Source organism: Hydra vulgaris, chromosome 01, assembly GCF_038396675.1.
Source record: "Hydra vulgaris chromosome 01, alternate assembly HydraT2T_AEP".
NCBI lineage: Eukaryota > Metazoa > Cnidaria > Hydrozoa > Anthoathecata > Hydridae > Hydra > Hydra vulgaris.
The window spans coordinates 29,876,692-29,895,601 of NC_088920.1; the positions used below are offsets into that span (position 1 = coordinate 29,876,692).

General features: G+C 29.0%; 3 non-coding genes across 3 annotated transcripts; 2 read left to right on the top strand and 1 right to left on the bottom strand.

Annotated features, from left to right (window-relative positions):
- Positions 1-7,075: 7,075 nt before the first annotated feature.
- On the top strand, positions 7,076-7,147 carry trnaw-cca (transfer RNA tryptophan (anticodon CCA)). Its single transcript has one exon. It is a non-coding gene; the product is annotated as a tRNA-Trp (tRNA).
- Positions 7,148-7,783: 636 nt separating this feature from the next.
- Positions 7,784-7,855, top strand: trnaw-cca (transfer RNA tryptophan (anticodon CCA)). Its single transcript has one exon. It is a non-coding gene; the product is annotated as a tRNA-Trp (tRNA).
- Positions 7,856-8,893: 1,038 nt separating this feature from the next.
- Positions 8,894-8,965, bottom strand: trnap-agg (transfer RNA proline (anticodon AGG)). Its single transcript has one exon. It is a non-coding gene; the product is annotated as a tRNA-Pro (tRNA).
- Between the last annotated feature and the right edge of the window lie 9,945 nt (positions 8,966-18,910).

The window sequence follows — 18,910 nt, forward strand, 5'->3', positions numbered from 1 at the left end:
GCATTTGAAATAAGTCCTGGTTTAGAAAAAATGAATCGGGGTTAAATTCATTAAGTCTCAATAAGACTTATATCCTTTATATAACAAATCCAACTCCGTAAAATCATTCCTGTCATATTTTTTACTTTAAATAACTGGCCCGCTAGACCAGGTATTTTCCAATTAAATTATGGTAGTTACAAATCAACTAACTAATGAACTAGTAATTAATATTAGGCAATGTTGATAAGGAATCAAACTTTGAGTTTATAAAATGCTCAAGAATCAGGTCGAGAACATGAAGTCAACGACAATGATACACGATGATAATACTGTGTAATGTTATAAATAGAAACAGAGTTGCCTTTTCTAATTTTTCAAAGATATAACCAAAGACTTAGACTTGCTCACAATGCAAGTGCTATCATAAAGTTATTTGTCTATGCTCTTACCATCAAAATATAAACACCACATTTTTCAGAAGAGTCGATATAAGACCGAATCAAGCTTAATTCATGCACGAGTGTTTTAGATGCTATTTGGACAGCAGATCAGCATGTCTCACCAACTGCATTGAGTATAGCTTCTGCAATCTTTGCCGTACAGCTTATTGGATACCCTTTATTTTCAGATATTTTAGTTAGCATTTTACCGGTGATCTTTGCTCGTTTCAATGCCTGTGTGTAATCATCACTTGTACTTTTATCTTCTGAACTTTCAATACTAGAATTATCTGTATCATCAAACAATTGACTATATTTTGTTTCAAGTTCTTTTCTTTTAGGTGGCAGGTCTCTCAGATGTGTTGTAATAGACTCTGTCACAATACTGCACTGCAAAACAGTTCGAGGTAAGAATTTATTTTAAATGTATCTTCTAATTATTGACGGAGAAGGGCAGACATGGACCCCTCTTTTCTGACAAAATTTGCAATTATAGCTGCGCCAGCCAAATTGAAAAGCGTAAATAAACTGTACTATTAAAGTCTACATTTAAAACAGTTGAGTGATGATGCGTTTACTGTGTCGTTAATAAGGAATTCCAGTTTTTAACTAATCGATTAGTTAAAAAATTACGTCTTTCATGTTTCAAATTTTTTTCAACGGCTAGTTCAAAGGCATGGCTCCTTACTCTTAAACTATACTTAGATCTTCGATATGCTGGTGTGGTTTGTGGCGCCACAAAATTGTTTGAATCCATTCCATTAACTATTTTGTCATGCTGCATAAGGTCCATACACGTACGGCGGTTTTCAAGGGTAGTCAAATTAAGCCGTGTTAAACATTCCTCGTATTTTAGGTGACTTATTGACTTAATCCATTTTGTGGTTCGATGTTGAATTTTTTGATTGTGTTTATATATCCTATGAAATGAGGAGACCACGCTGGGACGGCAAATTCTAATAATGGTTGAATATAAGTAGTATATACGAAACGCTAAACCAACGACTTCTGAATCCTTCTTTAAGTTTCCCTAGCACTCTATTTCCAGCTCCAGCTGAATGCTCTGCTTGTAACTTTACTTTAAGATTATTAGATATTATAATACCCAAATTGCATTCTTTTGCTGTGGCTTCGAGTTGTTTGCGATAACCATTTTGTGATTCCATTGTGTATATATGGCTCATTTTTTTATTTTTTCGCCCATGTGCATAGCTTTGCATTTTCTAATGTTGAATGGTATAAGCCATTTTTTATATCATATAACCATCTATAATAAAATTAAGATTTTTTTTGACCAACTTTGAGTATTCTAATAATATTTACGTAAAAATATTAAATTAAAAACCTTAAAAAGTTAGTATATGGACATTTTTTTTAAAAAACTTCAACTTTCTGTCAGTATATTTAGTTTTTTTAACTAAATATAGTCCTTTGGCTTACGTTCTCGTTGGTGCACTTCGTTAAGTAAGTTAGACAAGGCAAACTTTGTTTAAACACTTTTGAAGACAAGAAAATTTAGATTAAGAAATAAGTACTGTATGTCAGTTAGAATTACATTTGTATATGTATATATATATGTGTATATATGAATCTATATATATATATATATATGTATCTTGAATCTATATATATATATATATATATATATATATATATATATATATATATATATATATATATGTATATATATATATATATATATATATATATATATATATATATATATATATAGACAAGGCAAACTTTGTTTAAACACTTTTGAAGACAAGAAAATTTAGATTAAGAAATAAGTACTGTATGTCAGTTAGAATTACATTTGTATATGTACATATATATGTGTATATATGAATCTATATATATATATATATATATATATGTATCTTGAATCTATATATATATATATATATATATATATATATATATATATATATATGTATATATATATATATATATATATATATATATATATATATATATATATATATATATATATATATACATATATATATATATATATATATATATATAGATTCAAGTATTTATATTTTAATAACCGTCTTTTTGAAAATGTATTTTTTAAAACATTATTTTTACATATTTATATACAAATAAATGTGTGTGTATGTATATAGATATATGTTTATAGGTGTAGGATCATTGAAAGTGATAGTAAATCTGTTTGATCCAACCAAGGACCAGGCAGGAGATAGCAGCTCCATAGGATCATACTCAGGGGCAAATACGTCACTTGTTTTAGCTTATTGTGAAATGGTGAGTGAGAATCATTCTAACATGAAGGATTGTGGAAAGATTGAAGTTGCATGAATGCAAGTACTCATTGGCTTCTGACATGAAGTTAATCAGCATATTGCTAGAAATTTCGGTGTGTTTTTTTTAAAAGGAATTTTAAGATAACATATAAGGTAAAAACTATGTTAGGAAAAGTTTTTTTTTTCCCAACAACATATTTATAAATTGAATTATTATATAAAATTGTAGACTCATGGAGGAAAGTATGCCTGTGCATGGTGTGAAGGTTCTTCTGAACTATTTTCTGGAGAATTAAGAGCATTTCAATCTTTGAATGCTTACTATGAACTGTATTCATTTTCAGGATCTCCTGAAAAGAATGAAAGAGTATAAGGTATAAATAAATAAGTATATTGTATCATCACAAATTTATCTTTTTAAAAAAGATAAAAAATTATTATTTTCAAGTATTTAGAATGTCATTAATCCTTGCCTGCTTAAGATAAAAGACAAGTCCCTAAGTATAATAAGAGAAGTTCCATTACCAGAACTTCACCTTCTGATGGGTTTTGTTAACTATATGGCAGAATTTATAATGCAACTTTGGTCTGGATTTATAGATTGGGTCAAGAGCATTGGATGCCTGCGAAAAGGTTATCATAGAGGAACATTTGAAGGAAACACGTGTAGAGAGATATTTAGATAAGTTGCGACAAACTTGAGGTGATAATGCCTGTTGAACCTTATCCTCTCTAAGGAACATTTAGAAAGTTTAATAAGGTTGTTCATGGCATTTTTGGCTATAAACTTGACCCAAACTACTCAATATTAATTGAAAGTTTTACAAAAAGTTATAAGGATGCGAAAGACTATTGCAGAGAGGTAATCGTTGTATTCTATACCCTTTGTATTAGAAACTAAGTTATTGATAAACATATTTACAATAAACTTTACCTGGAAAATACATGCAGTAACTGCACATCTGGAAACATTTGTTAATTTGAGTGGCCTTTCCCTTAGGCAGTTTAATGAGCAGACATCTGAATTGCGCCATTCCAAAATGAAAAGTGTAATAAACAGGTTTGCAGTTTTGCAGTACAGCAACAAACATAAGGAAAGAAGCAAAAGATTTGCTGAAGTGTTCAGTTCAATTAATTTATAAGTTATTGAACATACACCAATTGTACATCAAAACACTAGCATTATTAAAATCTTAAGTTAAAAAAATTTGTAAATTCATTCAAAAGTACATTAGAAATATTAGTATAAACGATTTTAAAATAATTTATTTAGTATTTATTATATTAATATTATTTATATATTAGGTTATTAGGCTATGCATACAATACTGCTATTCTACTAAATTACCTATATACTATCAATATGTTCTACTTTATTAAGCATACCATTTTCCTAAATTAATTCTTGCATATTTTACATTTTTTTTGCCAACTTAGAGCAATCTAAGAGCTGTCTAATGATGTTGATGTGTAAATAAAAAATTAAAGAGGAAAAAATCTTGGAATATAAAGTTATTTTATGTTATCTTTACTATTCTGTCAGTATATTAAGTTTATTTAAATACGAAAATAATGACATTAAAGCAGATTTTTAATGTCAACTTTTTAAAAATGTGATATCTCCCAGATTTTTTTAAATATGAAAATGAAGCGTCCAGATGCCCCACTTACTATAATTACTAACTTTTTTTCTGGTACTCGGATATACTAGGGTATTCGGATATTTTGGGGTACTCGGATAGTAAACTTAAACCCAAAATTTTTGAACTGTGTTCATTATCATGCTTAACATAGAACATGGTTCGTTTTCCACTTATTTGATCAGTTTGTACTACTTGTGCACGTTTCAAAGAACGAATTTCAAACAAACCTCAAGAGAATTTTTTTCTCTAAGACAATGTTGAATAGAAATACCTACAAAATTAGATGATTTGTTAAAAATTTTTGATAAGGAATGTGTTTTTTTTTGTTGGTTTATTAAATTATTTAATCTTGTATCCTGAATTTTTACTATCAATTCTTTTTTGTTTTGTTTTCAAAAGCCACATAACGTAATATTCAAGGTTTAAATTTATTACTCAAATTACTTAAAGATTGTTTGTTTTGTATTAAATTTGCTCTAACGACAATAGTAAGATTTTTGTATAATTTTTCCCAAGTCGAATTTCTTCTTTTCTTCTGGTTCTTCTTACTTTATTTAAAAAAAAGTTTTTTTTGTCACATTCCACACTTAAGATGACAAAATAAAAATTAAGTTGAACAAGGAGTACTTTTAATTTTAGAGATTCTTCCATATTTCAAATTTTTCTATAGCTTCTTCCAATGAAATCCATGATTTATATTTAAACTTATTAAGTTATTACAAGCTTTATTTTTTTTTTGGCATAGTTAAGTTTCTTCTCTATTTTTTCCTTTATACTTTGCTATAAGCAGGGCGCAACAAATCGTTTTTTTTTTTAAATAAACGTTGACGTTCGTTTCTTTATTTATTGAAAAAAGTATGATTTAGTGGTATTTCAAATAACAGGGCCAGTCACAGGAGGGGGATTCCCCCCTCACTTTTTTCTAAAGGCAATTTTTTGCATAGCATCCTCATTCCTCATATATATGAACATATTTAAATATGGAGTTTTCTTCATGTTTCAAAGTTGCTTTGCTCAAACATCAAAAAAAGTTGTCTACGGCCTTCTAAATTTCAACGGCATTCTAATTTTCTACGGCATTCCAATTTTCAAAATTTGATTAATAAAACAGTTTAGTTGTTTATTTATCAAAACAATACAAATATTTTTTAAATAACATACTCAATGTTATGTATTTTATCACTTAAAAAACCAGAACAAGGAAAGCGGACTAAAGTCTATCTTTAGCAATGAGATAAAGTTGTACAACAAATTGGCAAATGATTTTAAATCTCTTGATATGAAGGGATTCAAGAACCAATTCGTGAAGCTTTTAAAAGAAAAAGGATGTTTTTAAAAAAGACATGAAGTGTTATGTACTATTTTTTACACTGATTTTAAATAGCTGTAAACAGGTTAATCATAATCATCATAATAATAATAACAGTAATTACTTATCAGTAAGTAAATAATAATTACTTATCAGTAAGTAAATAATAATAACTTATCAGTAAAAAAATACTAATAACTTATCAGTAAGTAAATCTACTATAAAACTGAAAAAAAGTTATTTCAGTAAACCTTTTTTTAGATGTAGTTAATAAAAAAAACCTATAAAACAATTAAAGCTAGATATATCAGCCTACTTATTCTATATCTATATTTTTATGCTAATAAAAACCATTTATGTGCACATTTTTTTTCCACAAAAAAATAGTATAACACAGAAATCGGCACAGTTTTTATTGCGCTTACTGAAGTTAGTAAAACGGGGAAAATTCTACAAATCACCAGTTGGAAAACAAAAAACTCAACCTAATTAACCTTAAAAAAAAATTAAAATTACATACACATTAATAATAAATATAGTTGCAAAACCTACGTTCATGTGAAGACGGATGAATTATCTAATTTAACTAGTATTTTAACAAAGTTGATTCATCTAAAAGTAAATAACTTTTTCAATTCAAAAGTAGAATGTCGTCTTCACATAAATAAATGTTCTACATTTTTTTCTGAAAAAACGATACTAAAATATGTATTTAAACTTGTAGTTTTTATGAGTGGGTTTTCATATTTCGACACCTACCTAAAATCGTTTTATGCATTTTTTGGATAAAGTTTTTCAAAATACAAATACAACAAAAAGTCACGTGACTAAACCTCCTAATATAGGGAAATTTTAATAAATAAGGGCGCTGATAAATCAGGGTTGCTGATAAAGGCGGCGTGACGGCTCTCGGCGGCCCTGAATAGGCTTGCCGGCTCACAAATCATTTAACTTGAAAATTGCACCCTCTCCATTCTTGTCTGTATCCGCTGAATCAAAAAATTTCCCTCCATCTTCCTTCCTAGATAGTCTGTATGTATGTAATCAAAAAAACCTTAAAACTTCCCCCTTCTACTAGATGGTCTGGATCCGCGCCTGAAGTTATGGTACTGTAAATATGTGTGCAAGAGTTACTTAGTAATCATTGTTAGCCCTGATATTTACCAAAGTTAGTTCAATAATGACCTAAGTAGACACAGGTAGTTTATTTACCATTTATATAAGAAATAAACCTGTCTCAAAAATATGAGAGTTTTAATATTTTATATTTTAAAACTAAAAATCTCTTTTTATTCAAAACTTTCAAAATAATATTGCATAAAGTATCATGAAAAATGATCTGTTTAATTTTCATTTAAAAATATTTTTTCTAATTAAAATTTTGTTAAATATTTGTATATTTATATATATAAGTTTCCCGAACACGCATATGGCTTCGTGGCGCAATGGTAGCGCGTCTGACTCCAGATCAGAAGGTTGCGTGTTCAATTCACGTCGAGGTCATTCTCTATTATCGATTTTTCTAATTTTATTTAATTTACTTTTTTATCTAATTAATATATTTCTTATATTATATTTTTTGGATATATTTTTATATCCTTATTTATATTTTTCTAATTTATTTAAAAATTCATTTTTATAATTCAAATTAAATTACTTTTATCTTTTTTCAAGAGACAATTATTTAATTAAAATGTAGTTTTAAAATTACATTTTCACTTTAAGTTTTATTTAAATTTCAAATGAAACCAAAGTTAGAACGCATTCAACTTTCCCACGAGTCTATATTAGAATCAAAATTAACAATGGTTTAATGGTTTAACAAACTATTTTAAATGGTTTGTTGGTTCAAAAATGGTTAAAAAAAAGTTGAAAAAACATTATGTCCTTTTTTATTACAACTGCTAAATGTATTACTTTGCAGTAAAAGACTTCACGTACAAATAATATTTTTGTTCTAAATAACTAAACAACTTTTTTTCTAGTTCACAATTTAATAAACGTTCAACAACATTTGCTCATTTTTAGAAAGTTCGCCGAGAATTTTTCGCTAAAAGACTAGTAAATTAACTTTTATAGACCGCGGTACAAAAATTTATAAACAGTTATAGATATAATCTTAATTTATTAATAATCACAGGCTTCGTGGCGCAATGGTAGCGCGTCTGACTCCAGATCAGAAGGTTGCGTGTTCAATTCACGTCGAAGTCATGTCATTTTTGGAGTCCGAAATAAACATTGTATCGTAAGATACTCTAAAACCAAGTATTTAAATATATAAGAAGTACATTAAGTGATTTAGCGACATTTGTTGTAGTACGTAAAGTTATAAAACATCAAAAACAGCATCGTTCTAACTAACTTTTTTTTCTTTTTTTGTGATATTTCGGTCTAATTTGTATAGACCATTATCAGATGTAAAATACCAATTTAAAAGCTGTTACAAAATAAAATATTAAAAATCACAAAGAAGTCATTACAAATACGACTTCAATAAAAATTGTTCTGTTTTTTTATGATTTTCTTAAATAGTGGTCTCCAACTATTTGAAGCAACTTTTACCCCGTTATCCCTGTTAAGCAGTACCGGGGATTGTTTAACCTCCGGAGATGTTTGCGCATAGTTAGCCTTAAGTGATTCCCTTATTTTCCTTTCATGATAGTTGTTATTTATAGATAAAGTTTTTAGGTGCAGCCAGTCGAATATCCTATGGCATTCTTTAACAGCGCTCAGTTGCTCCAGAAGCATGTCAATTGCCATTCATGTTATTAGTTTGGTGTTCTATGCTATCAGAGAGAACTAAATATATCTATAAACAAAAACTTTATCTATAAATAACAACTATTATGAAAGGAAAACAAGGGAATCACTTGAGGCTAACTAGGCGCAAACATCTCCGGAGGTTAAACAATCCCTCGACCTTAGATGTTTCAACACAAATTTAGTTTAATTTTGAATGAAAATCAGAGTTGGATGCGTGTGTGAAATTATTGGATTTATTGGGTTAATGAGAGGTTTAAAATATATTTCATTTATTTACAAATGTCAAATGTCAAATTTCATTTATTTAAAAATTTCAATACGCTTCTATTATTTGATTATAACAAATTTATTACGAAAAACAACTATTTGGTAAACTTTGTGATAGCAATCCTGATAATGTTAAATAATAAATTTACGAGTTCATAAATTTATATGTATTTAAAAGAGTGAGTCATACCTGCTGTCATAATAATATATAAAAGCAAGGGGCCTGTCCGGGAGTTGAACCCGGGACCTCTCGCACCCTAAGCGAGAATCATACCACTAGACCAACAGGCCGTTATATACTGTCAAAACTGTTTGTTTTATAAAATATTAGCTTTTTTTATAAAAAGTTCTTTGTCATAAATATGTCAACTCAATCAGAAAATGAGCAGCATTAAATTTATTTTGAAAATAAAATTGTTTTAAAATGTTTTTTTTAACATTTAACATATAACACAATTACGCCATGTAAGGAAAAAAATTGCAAATAGGAACCTCAAAATACATAAAGTGTTAGGAATATTTTATGAAACTTGTATGGCTCTGATGGAACTTTTAGTGATGGTGAGTATAATCCAAATTTTCAGAATACATTTTGCTAGTCATTGACCGCCAGAGAAAGCAAACTTATTTGCAAGTTAAGCACGCTATAATTAATTCAAAATTTAATTTGATTTCTCTCCTAACAGCTCTAAATTTTTTAAGTATAACAACTCCGTAAAAATTGAATAAACGTGAATATATATATATATATATATATATATATATATATATATATATATATATATATATATATATATATATACACATATATATACATATATATATATATATATATATATATATATATATATATATATATATATATATATATATATATATATATATATATATATATATATATATATACAGAGACGTATTTGAGTTTTTGGCGCCCTGGGGCACTGTTCCTTTAAGCGCCCTTTTTTAGGAATAACTGTCAACTTTGATATGCGGTGATTTTTAAAAACTAAAAACATTTTCTATACAAACATATATTAAGTTATATTAATCACTATAGAAAAATTATGATTTTCTATGTGAGTTTTGTTTTGCAAATGTATTTATATTGTCATTAAAGTTCATATCTATGATAAGTGCATATTCCTATAGATAGAATTACTAACCTATTAAGACGATCACCTGCCATTCGCGACCACGAATAAGATTTAACCCTCTTTAATGCTGAAAATGATCTCTCGGCATTTGGACATTGGGCAGCATAGATACATTCTTAATTCTATATCTACGGAAGTAATATAATATATAAAAAAATATATTTTTAATGCTATATCTAAGAAAACAGCACTTGAATTTTTTCAGTTCTGATCATTTATAAATATCTATTATAGTTTTAGGTCTTACGTTTTACGTTTTACGTTTTCAGCTAAACTCATTGATTAACTTCTGAATTGTTTACACTCGTTAGCAAATGAAGACAAAAGATCATTTTTATATATATTTTGAAGTATTTCTGCTTTTTTTAAAACTTCTGATGGATATAGTTTTATTATTTGAAATAAAAAAATAAATTTTTTATTGGCTTCATTATAGCATAATTTTCTTCTTTCTTGTTCAGAATGAAGTTTATCAATAATAGCATAATATGTATTAATTCTTAAAGAGTATCGAATTTCAAAAGTTGTTTCTTCTTGTCTTTTTTCATCTGCAGTAAGTTTTCTTTTTCTTTTGCGTTTTTTTTTTTATATGTTTTGTGTTCCGGCTTATTAATTGCTCTCTCTTTATAGATACCAAACGTACTCCTTAAATCTAATACATATCGAATTAAAGATTCGTATAAACTTACAACTGTTTCTAAATCAATCTCAACTGACTGCAATTGTTTACTAGTTTTGTTGAATCTTTCTAGTATATCACCCCATAATGTGGCCATTATAGCTGTTTCAAGACTGTTTAGTTTTAAATATAGCCTGTTAGCTTCTGATCTTGAAATAGATTTTTCTGTTTTATTACCTTTGATAAAAGACAGTGCATTAATTATTTCAATCCAATTTTTGTTTAAACTAATACTTTTTTTTTTTTTAATTGTGTTATTTAGGTGCCCCAAGTAGACCTAACGGTCTTGTCACAGAGCACCGCGGAAATGCATTTAACTAGGAAGTTTACGCCTCCTTCCTTACCGTGATGCGAATATATGTCCAGAGTTCGTTTCGAACTTGGATCTCCTGCTTCTAAAGCAAGCGCTCTAACCACTGCGCCGTGGCCGCAAAGGTAATAATACTTGCATCAGATCTTGCTGACCACCTGGCATTTGATTTAAGTTTTTTAAGTGATAGATTTTCTTTTTTAATCAAATTCTTCTGAAGTATTTTCCATCTATATGTAGAGGCACTGAAAAATTTATAAATATTTTGAAGCAGAATAAAAAATTCAGAAGTATAAACACAACTGTCCACAGCGCATTCACCAACAAGATTTAAAGAGTGTGCCGAGCATGGTACAAATGTAGCTAAAGGATTAACTTCTTTAATGCGAGCTTGAAGTCCTGCATACCAACCAGACATATTAGATGCATTGTCGTAACTTTGACCACGATAATTCCTAATATCTAACCCATGCAATTCTAAAACAAAAAATACAGCATCTGCTAATTCTTCAGGTTTATGACCAGAATTGGGTAAAAACCCTAAAAAATTTCTCCCGGACAGCCATTCTTTTGAACATACCGAAAAATGAATGACAGTTGATCTACATGGCTAATGTCAGGAATAGAATCAATACTAATGGAAAAGTATTTAGCTTCAATTTTTTCTTTCATCATTTGTTGAATAACATTATCTGCCATTATACTTATGAACTGCGTTTATATATTTAATGAAATCAAACTGAGCAATAAGCTCTATGCTTATCATAAAGTTCCTATTATGAACAGATCCAAAACGGTCCTCATCACCTCTAAAAGACATTCCACGAGAAGAAAGGGGTTTCAAAACAGCTACAACTCTTGTCAATACATTTTTCCAATAATTTATTTCCGTTTCTACTTGATACTTTTACTTTTGATCAACTCAATTTATTACTTCTTTTCTTTCTTTAATATTCATTACACACAATTTGTGGTGTAGTGAATTTTCATAACGCTTGATTTTTTCTTCTCCTTTTTTCCAATCTGAAAAACCAACTGCGGCAACGATTGTGTGCCACCAAATAAATAGCAGGGTGCGCAAAATATCGATCATTTATTTTCTGAGTAAATCAAAAATGTTCAGTTAATTTTTTCACTATTAACAACCGGTGTTCGACTTACCTGGAATTAACTGTATTTTGTTTCGTTTTCATAAGTTCCTTTTTATGAATTTTTTGTGAAAGCGTTGCTTTTTTTTGAAGGTTTTATGGTTCCCGGAGTTATCCAAGGATTCTGCAGGGATTTTGTATTGATATACTTACTAATTATTGGAAATGTTTTATTATAGAGGCTTTTAATAAAAGCTTTATAAGAATTTTTAATTTCTAAAATATCCAGCGGGCACAGAACGTCTGTTGGATATTTTAAAGACGTCCTATGGACTTGTGACGTCCACAAGATAAACTTACTATAAACACATACTATAAACTCAAAGTCGTATGAATCTAAATATTGTTTGTCAAAGAATTTAAAAGGAAGGAAGAAAATTAAAAACATTTCATCATGAAATTAATAAATCGGAATCAATTACTAATCAGAATTTTAAGACCAAAAAACTTAATGTAATAGTTGTATGTCTTAGTGGAGAACTAAAAAAGAGGCTTGAAGTATGTAAACTTGTTTACAAAAAATTTGTATTTTTAAACCATTTAACAAATTAGACAATTTCTGATCACTTTCTGCAAATTTTTTATTAGAACTTGATAAACTAATATAAAGGAAGAAATTAGAGATTTCTTTATATAAATATGATGTTAAAATATGTTTGTGCACGAACTAACAAACTACTCTGCAAAACGAAGGAACTGCACTATGGAACAAAGGCACTGCACTGTGGAACAAGGTTTTTGATTGCAGAAAAGATTGAAAGCGAATTTATAATCTATTGTAAAAGAAAAACGTTTAAACATCTCATCTATATTAATAATAGGTTTGATGCCAGCTCTCGACATTTGTAAGAATAGAGACGGGAGTTTTCTAATTAAATACTCTTCCCCGGTGCTCTGTGATAAGAACGTAAGGACTTCTAGAAGTACCTCAATAACCATACACACACAAAATAAATAAAAAATCAATAACTTTAATAACAAAAATCAAACAAAAAAAATTTTTATTATAGTTTTGCTTATTATAACATCAATAAATTTACAAATTTACAACAGGTAATTAGTTTTTAGCGTAGATATGTACAACTTTAACTTTTATTAAGATTTAATATGCAAATTGAGCCGTAGCCACAAATGCAAATTGAGCCGTAGCCACAAATGCGGCACTGAATAAGGGCTTTTATTTCCCATTCCCTCGCCCTCCTTATAAAAGCTAATATCTGAATCAGATTTTAGCTTTTATAAATCATTTTTGTGAAGGTATCTCATTTTTAATTAGGAAAGGTTCAACTATACTTATGTCATTATCATTGAAAGTTATATTTTTGGCATGAAATTTAGATTGTAAATTGGTTTCCATTTTAAAATGAGAATTTTAACAAGAGAAATAAAATAAAAACATAAACATTTGTGACTCAGAAAAAAAAGTAACTATAGTTATTTTTCTTCTGAGTCCAGTCACAAATGATTTCTGAGTCCAGTCACAAATGATAAGCTTATTGTTCAGTAGTACAATAAGTTTTAATCACTCACGTTTTTTTCTTAAGGATTTTTTTCTATTTCAATCTTTTGCATGGTTTAAGATATCAAGTTTATTTTTATAGACAATTTTTTTTTGATAATTGTTGATAAGCGGGAAGGGGAATATCAAGACAAGTTGACATCAACTATGTTACTTGTTAATGTCAACTTGTTGTGCTTTAAAGAGGCCCGACACGTACAGAACTAAATAAGCATACACGAGAAGTTTACGCATAATACTATTATTTTTTCAAAGTTGTTGTTGGTTAGTCTGCTGTCCAAAAAAAAGTTTTATGCAAGTACATGATATTATCTAAATTTTTATACCAGGCGTCAATTATAATAAAAAGGCAATAATTGTTTTTTATTTTGTTGCTGATCTTTTTTGCTTATTTCACATTTACTTCAAATTTAGCAGAATTAATCTCTTTGTTAGTTTCAATAGATTTAAAAGTATCACTGCAATCAGCAACAAGAGACAACTTTTATTCATAGTATCTATATTCATTGCAATGTTGTTAATTTTAATTGAGTTTTTGTTGTTGTCTTTTTCGTTCTTACCCATTGGGCACAAGGTCCTTTTAAACAGAATCTTAGAATGACAAGTTGTTGGTCATTTTAAAATGAATCTCAGAATGACAAGTTGTTATAAAAAAAACCGCTGCTTATAATAGCATTTACTTTAAATATTATTTCTCCAAGATTCAAAAACTGTGTTTTTCCTTTTTTCAAGAAATGGATTTACAAATGACGATTTTGAGTGTTCACTGGTAACTAACCATAGTCTCAACCAAATCGCAAAAAGAAATAATATTTAATATCATTTATTTTCCTGAAATAAGAGAAAGTGGCTGGTGCCAATTGCAGATATCTTTGCTAAACTTCTATGTCAAGAGATGGAATGATGTTCAAATTTGATTTTTTGAATGTCAACATTGGTATAATGTTAAATAATATGAACTTAATTCTTTCAATTGAATTACAAAAAATTTTTATTCACGTTTATTTTTTTCCTTTTTACATGCAAACTTCTTGTTTCATTGTTTATAAAATATATATGTATTAATGAGAGTGATTGGCATTTAATTTTAGTTGGCTGAATATAATATACAAGAAAATGATTAGTGATTTTTCATAAAAATAATTTTTTTATTGTTAATCATGTTGCTGTTATAGTTTTGCTATTTAAATTAAAAAATTCAATTCAATTTCAAAATGTGTTTTTTTTGCCTTTTACTAATATTTCCTAAACTTTTGTTTGTATGACAATGGGTAGTTTTGGATGACATTGTCAAGTTTTGGATGACATTGTCAAGTTTTGGATGACATTGTCAAGCTTTTCGTTTAAAAAATAAACAGAAACCTACAGGTACTATTTTAGCTTGACCTTATAAAAATTACAGAACGTTGTAAATTTGCGGTTACTATAAAGTTTGTTCGAATAACTTTTATTATTATTATTATTGTGAGTTTCACCAAAAAGTTTATAAAGTAAACTTACTCTAATATAAATATACATGGCTCGGACAAGAAGAGGACAAATGCAGCCTATATCGTCAAGCCCCTTTAAATATGCAAGATGTAAATTGTAATTTATAACACTACAAAGAGAGTGCTCAATGTTCTTAAATAACAGAGCAATAATAAATTAGTAAAAACACTTATCTAATTTTTTCTTACTTCTACACAGTGTTTCTCCATCAGTGATCGAGTGTTTCTTCTACACAGTGTTCTCCATCATTGGAGAAACACTGTGAATTTGTAGGCTTATATATTTTAAATTCCCTAACTAAAATAGTTCATTTTAATCAGATAGGCTTGTACTGCAATGATGGCTTAATAATAATGCAAAAAAAAAATCGGGGCCTCAACTTGACAAAGTCAGAAAAAATATAATAGAAATTTTCAAAAACATTGGCTTTCAAATTGAAATTAACATTAATTTAAAAATTGTGAATTTTCTTGATGTCACATTTAACCTCTCGAAAAATTCTTATAACCTCTCGGAAAATTCTTATAAAAAATATATAAAGACCTTATAAAAAACCCAATGATGAATTATCGTATATTAATATAAATTCGAATCAAAATCTTAAAACAAATTCCCATTTCAATTAACTATAGACTAAATCAAAACTCTTCTAATGAAAATATTTCTAATTCTTCCAAACGCGTGCATGAAGATGCTCTTAAAAAAAGCGGATTTAAAAGTTTCGAGCTAAAATTTGTAACAAAAATTGCAAAAAAGCGAAATAGAAATAGAAATATAATTTGGTTCAAACCTCCGTACAGCAAAAATGTTTCAACAAACATTGGAAAAGCGTTTTTAAAAATAGTTGACAAACATTTCCCTCCCTCTATTAAATTGCACAAAATTTTTGACAGAAACACTATGAAAGTAAGCTATAGCTGTACAAAAAATATTGAATAGTTATAAAAGGCCATAATTTTGCATTGATAAATAAAAATGAATTTCTCAAAGAAAAAAATACTGAAAATTGTAACTGCAAGCAAAAACTTAACTGCCCTACGAATGGCAAATGCTTATCGAAAAATATTATTTACAAATGCATTGTTTCCTGACAAAATAACCCTGATAAACAATATATTGGCTTAACCGAGGGCAAATGGAAAAAACGTTATGCCAACCACAAACAATCTTTTAAACATAAAAAATACTCAAAAGAGACTATGCTGTCTAAATATATTTGGTAACTAAAAGAAAAAAATATTAATTTTAAATTAAACTGGTCTATTCTAAAAACTGCGCCTGCCTATAATAACATTTCCAAAAAATGTATACTATGCTTACAAGAAAAACTTAAAATTATTACTCATTTAGATCAAGAAAATTTACTTAATAAAAAATCAGAATTAGTTTCTAAATGCAGACATGAAAATAAGTTCCTTTTAAAAAACTATAAAAACAAATGACCAGTCCAAATTTATCCAAATTCTAAAGAATTCTTTTCATGAATTTTTAATTATCTAATGTAGTTAATGCAACTTCCTGGTTGCAAAATACTGCAGTTATTACATAATTAATTATAACAATTCCCAACTTCCTGTGAAATAATTTTTTTCTATAATTTGAAATGTTTTAATATTTAGATATTCTTCCTGATGAACCTACTGATGGTGAAACACTGTGTAGAAGAAAGATAAAATTAGATAACTAATTTACTAATTTATATGTAGGGTAAAGTGAGGTTAACTGGGTACAGTTTTTTTTTGGGTGATGTAATTATAACAAATTACTGCTTTTCAATATTTGTTCTGTTCATAACTATGAGAATATTAATATTCCATCTAATAAATTCAAATGAATTAGTTAATATATGCTGTGGCCTTGTAAATATTGCATTTTTTAGACATGTGTCCCGTGGCCCAGTTAACCACAGTGACGGGTTTAACTGGGCCACCCTATGGGGTTGACTGGGTACATACTAGTGAAACTACAATAATATTAGTTTTTATTTTGATAATATATTTAGTTAAGAAAGATAGAATTAATAAACAAAATAAACGTGATAACAATAAAATTATACAATAAAAAAAACACAGTTAGTGAAAAAATACACCTTCGATGTGAAAAAATTGTATGAATATTTCAACTATTAAACATTAATAAAACACTATGTTTACATAACAATGGAATAATTGGAAAAATCGATTTGAAAGGAATATAAATTAGCGAATTGTCCCGTTTCTCCGTGAAATAGAGGAGTTGGCAATTTTCGAACAATATCGGATGCAGGAACGAAGGTCAGCTCCTCATCTGTAATATAAAATTTTGTTGTCCTATTTTGATTTTTCAGCCACTTAACGCTAAAACCATCTTGCGTTTTCGAAATTATTTTGGCAATATAGTGCCTGCTAGACTTTTTCTTAGCTCCGTGCACCATAGCAAGCACGAAATCATCATTTGTGCAGCTTCTTCCAATTGCCGTTTGACTGGAGTATCCGTTAAAACAGCAGACTTTCCTTTCTGCTTTGGTTTTCTGTTATTTTTACGCATTCCGGCTTTAGGGAATGGTCGTATTTGTTCCGGAGAAATAAGTTGACAGTCAGTTAGTGAGGTTGGTATTTCTATAGTGGTTGATACTGATGTTGAGGGTAATGTTGTCGATTCAATGGTTGTATCTGAAACAGTTGGATCTGGTCTATCTGTAACTGTTGCAGCTAAAAAATCTTCCTCTGTAAATATTTGGGAATCAAATGGATAGATTCCTGCTGCTTTGAACCCTTGGGAAATATTCCTTGGCGTAAATGCTAACGGAAAAGCAGTCCCCAGTAATTCTCCTATGTCACAAATTGTGATTGGAGTCGCAGGATGGTTTGTCATCCAATCATTGCAGGCTCTGTTGTAGTGTTTTTTTAAGGGACCGAATACGCTCACATCCAGAGGCTGCAACTTATGGCTGCAATGCGGAGGGAAGGTCAGCAACATTATGCCATTAGTGTTTGCATAATTCAACGCAGCAATACTTAAGTGGCTCTCGTGGTTGTCTAATAATATCAACTTTGGACTGTCTGTTGTAGGTCTTACGTGATCGACAAAATGTTTGAGGACATCAATAAAAATATCTGAAATCATCCATCCAGATTTTGTTGCTGCACCTTTTGTTCCAACAGGTGCGCCTTTAATGTGTTCCTTAAAAAACACTCTGGGGAACAGCAAATATGGAGGTATTGCAGTTCCTGTAGCTCCAACAATGCAACATGCTGTAACAAGACACCTCGTTCAGCTGATGTTGCCTGGCCAACTTGCTTTTGCCCCTTTAAAGCCAAAACTTTTACTGGTTTATATACACTTGTGAGACCAGTCTCATCTAAGTTAAAAATGTCTTGTGCTTGTAGATTAAATCGGTTAATAACACCTTCTAAATTTGAAAAAAATGCTCCAACATTAGTTTTATTGAAACTAGTGCAACGGCTAAGACTAGTTTGTTCGGGGGTTCTTAGCGCCAAACTCTGTCGTCTCATAAATGAATGCAGCCATTCTATTCCAGCCATTTTTTCTTCTGTCCAATTACATTTCACGTTTTTGTTATTTGCTATGGCAAACTCAAAAGCTAAGCGACGAACTTGGGTAAATGAAAGTCCATGGTGCATGTTGACTGCATCTTGAATATATTTTTTCAATAGCAATTCTTCACTTGAGTTGAAAACGAGTAAATGTTCATTTGATGGTCGAAAATTAACCTTAACTCCATCAGGTGTATTTTTAACTTTGAGCACATACCTGGCTAATGTATTTTTTGGTATCTGATGACTGGCCGCTGCTTTTCTTATCGATAGTTCTCCTTTTATAATTTTTTCAGTTGCTGTTTTTAAAGCATCAATGGAATACGATCTGTGCGTTGTGGTACGTTGACGTTGACGGGGCATTTTAATTTAATTTATTTATAAACTGGAATAAAAAAA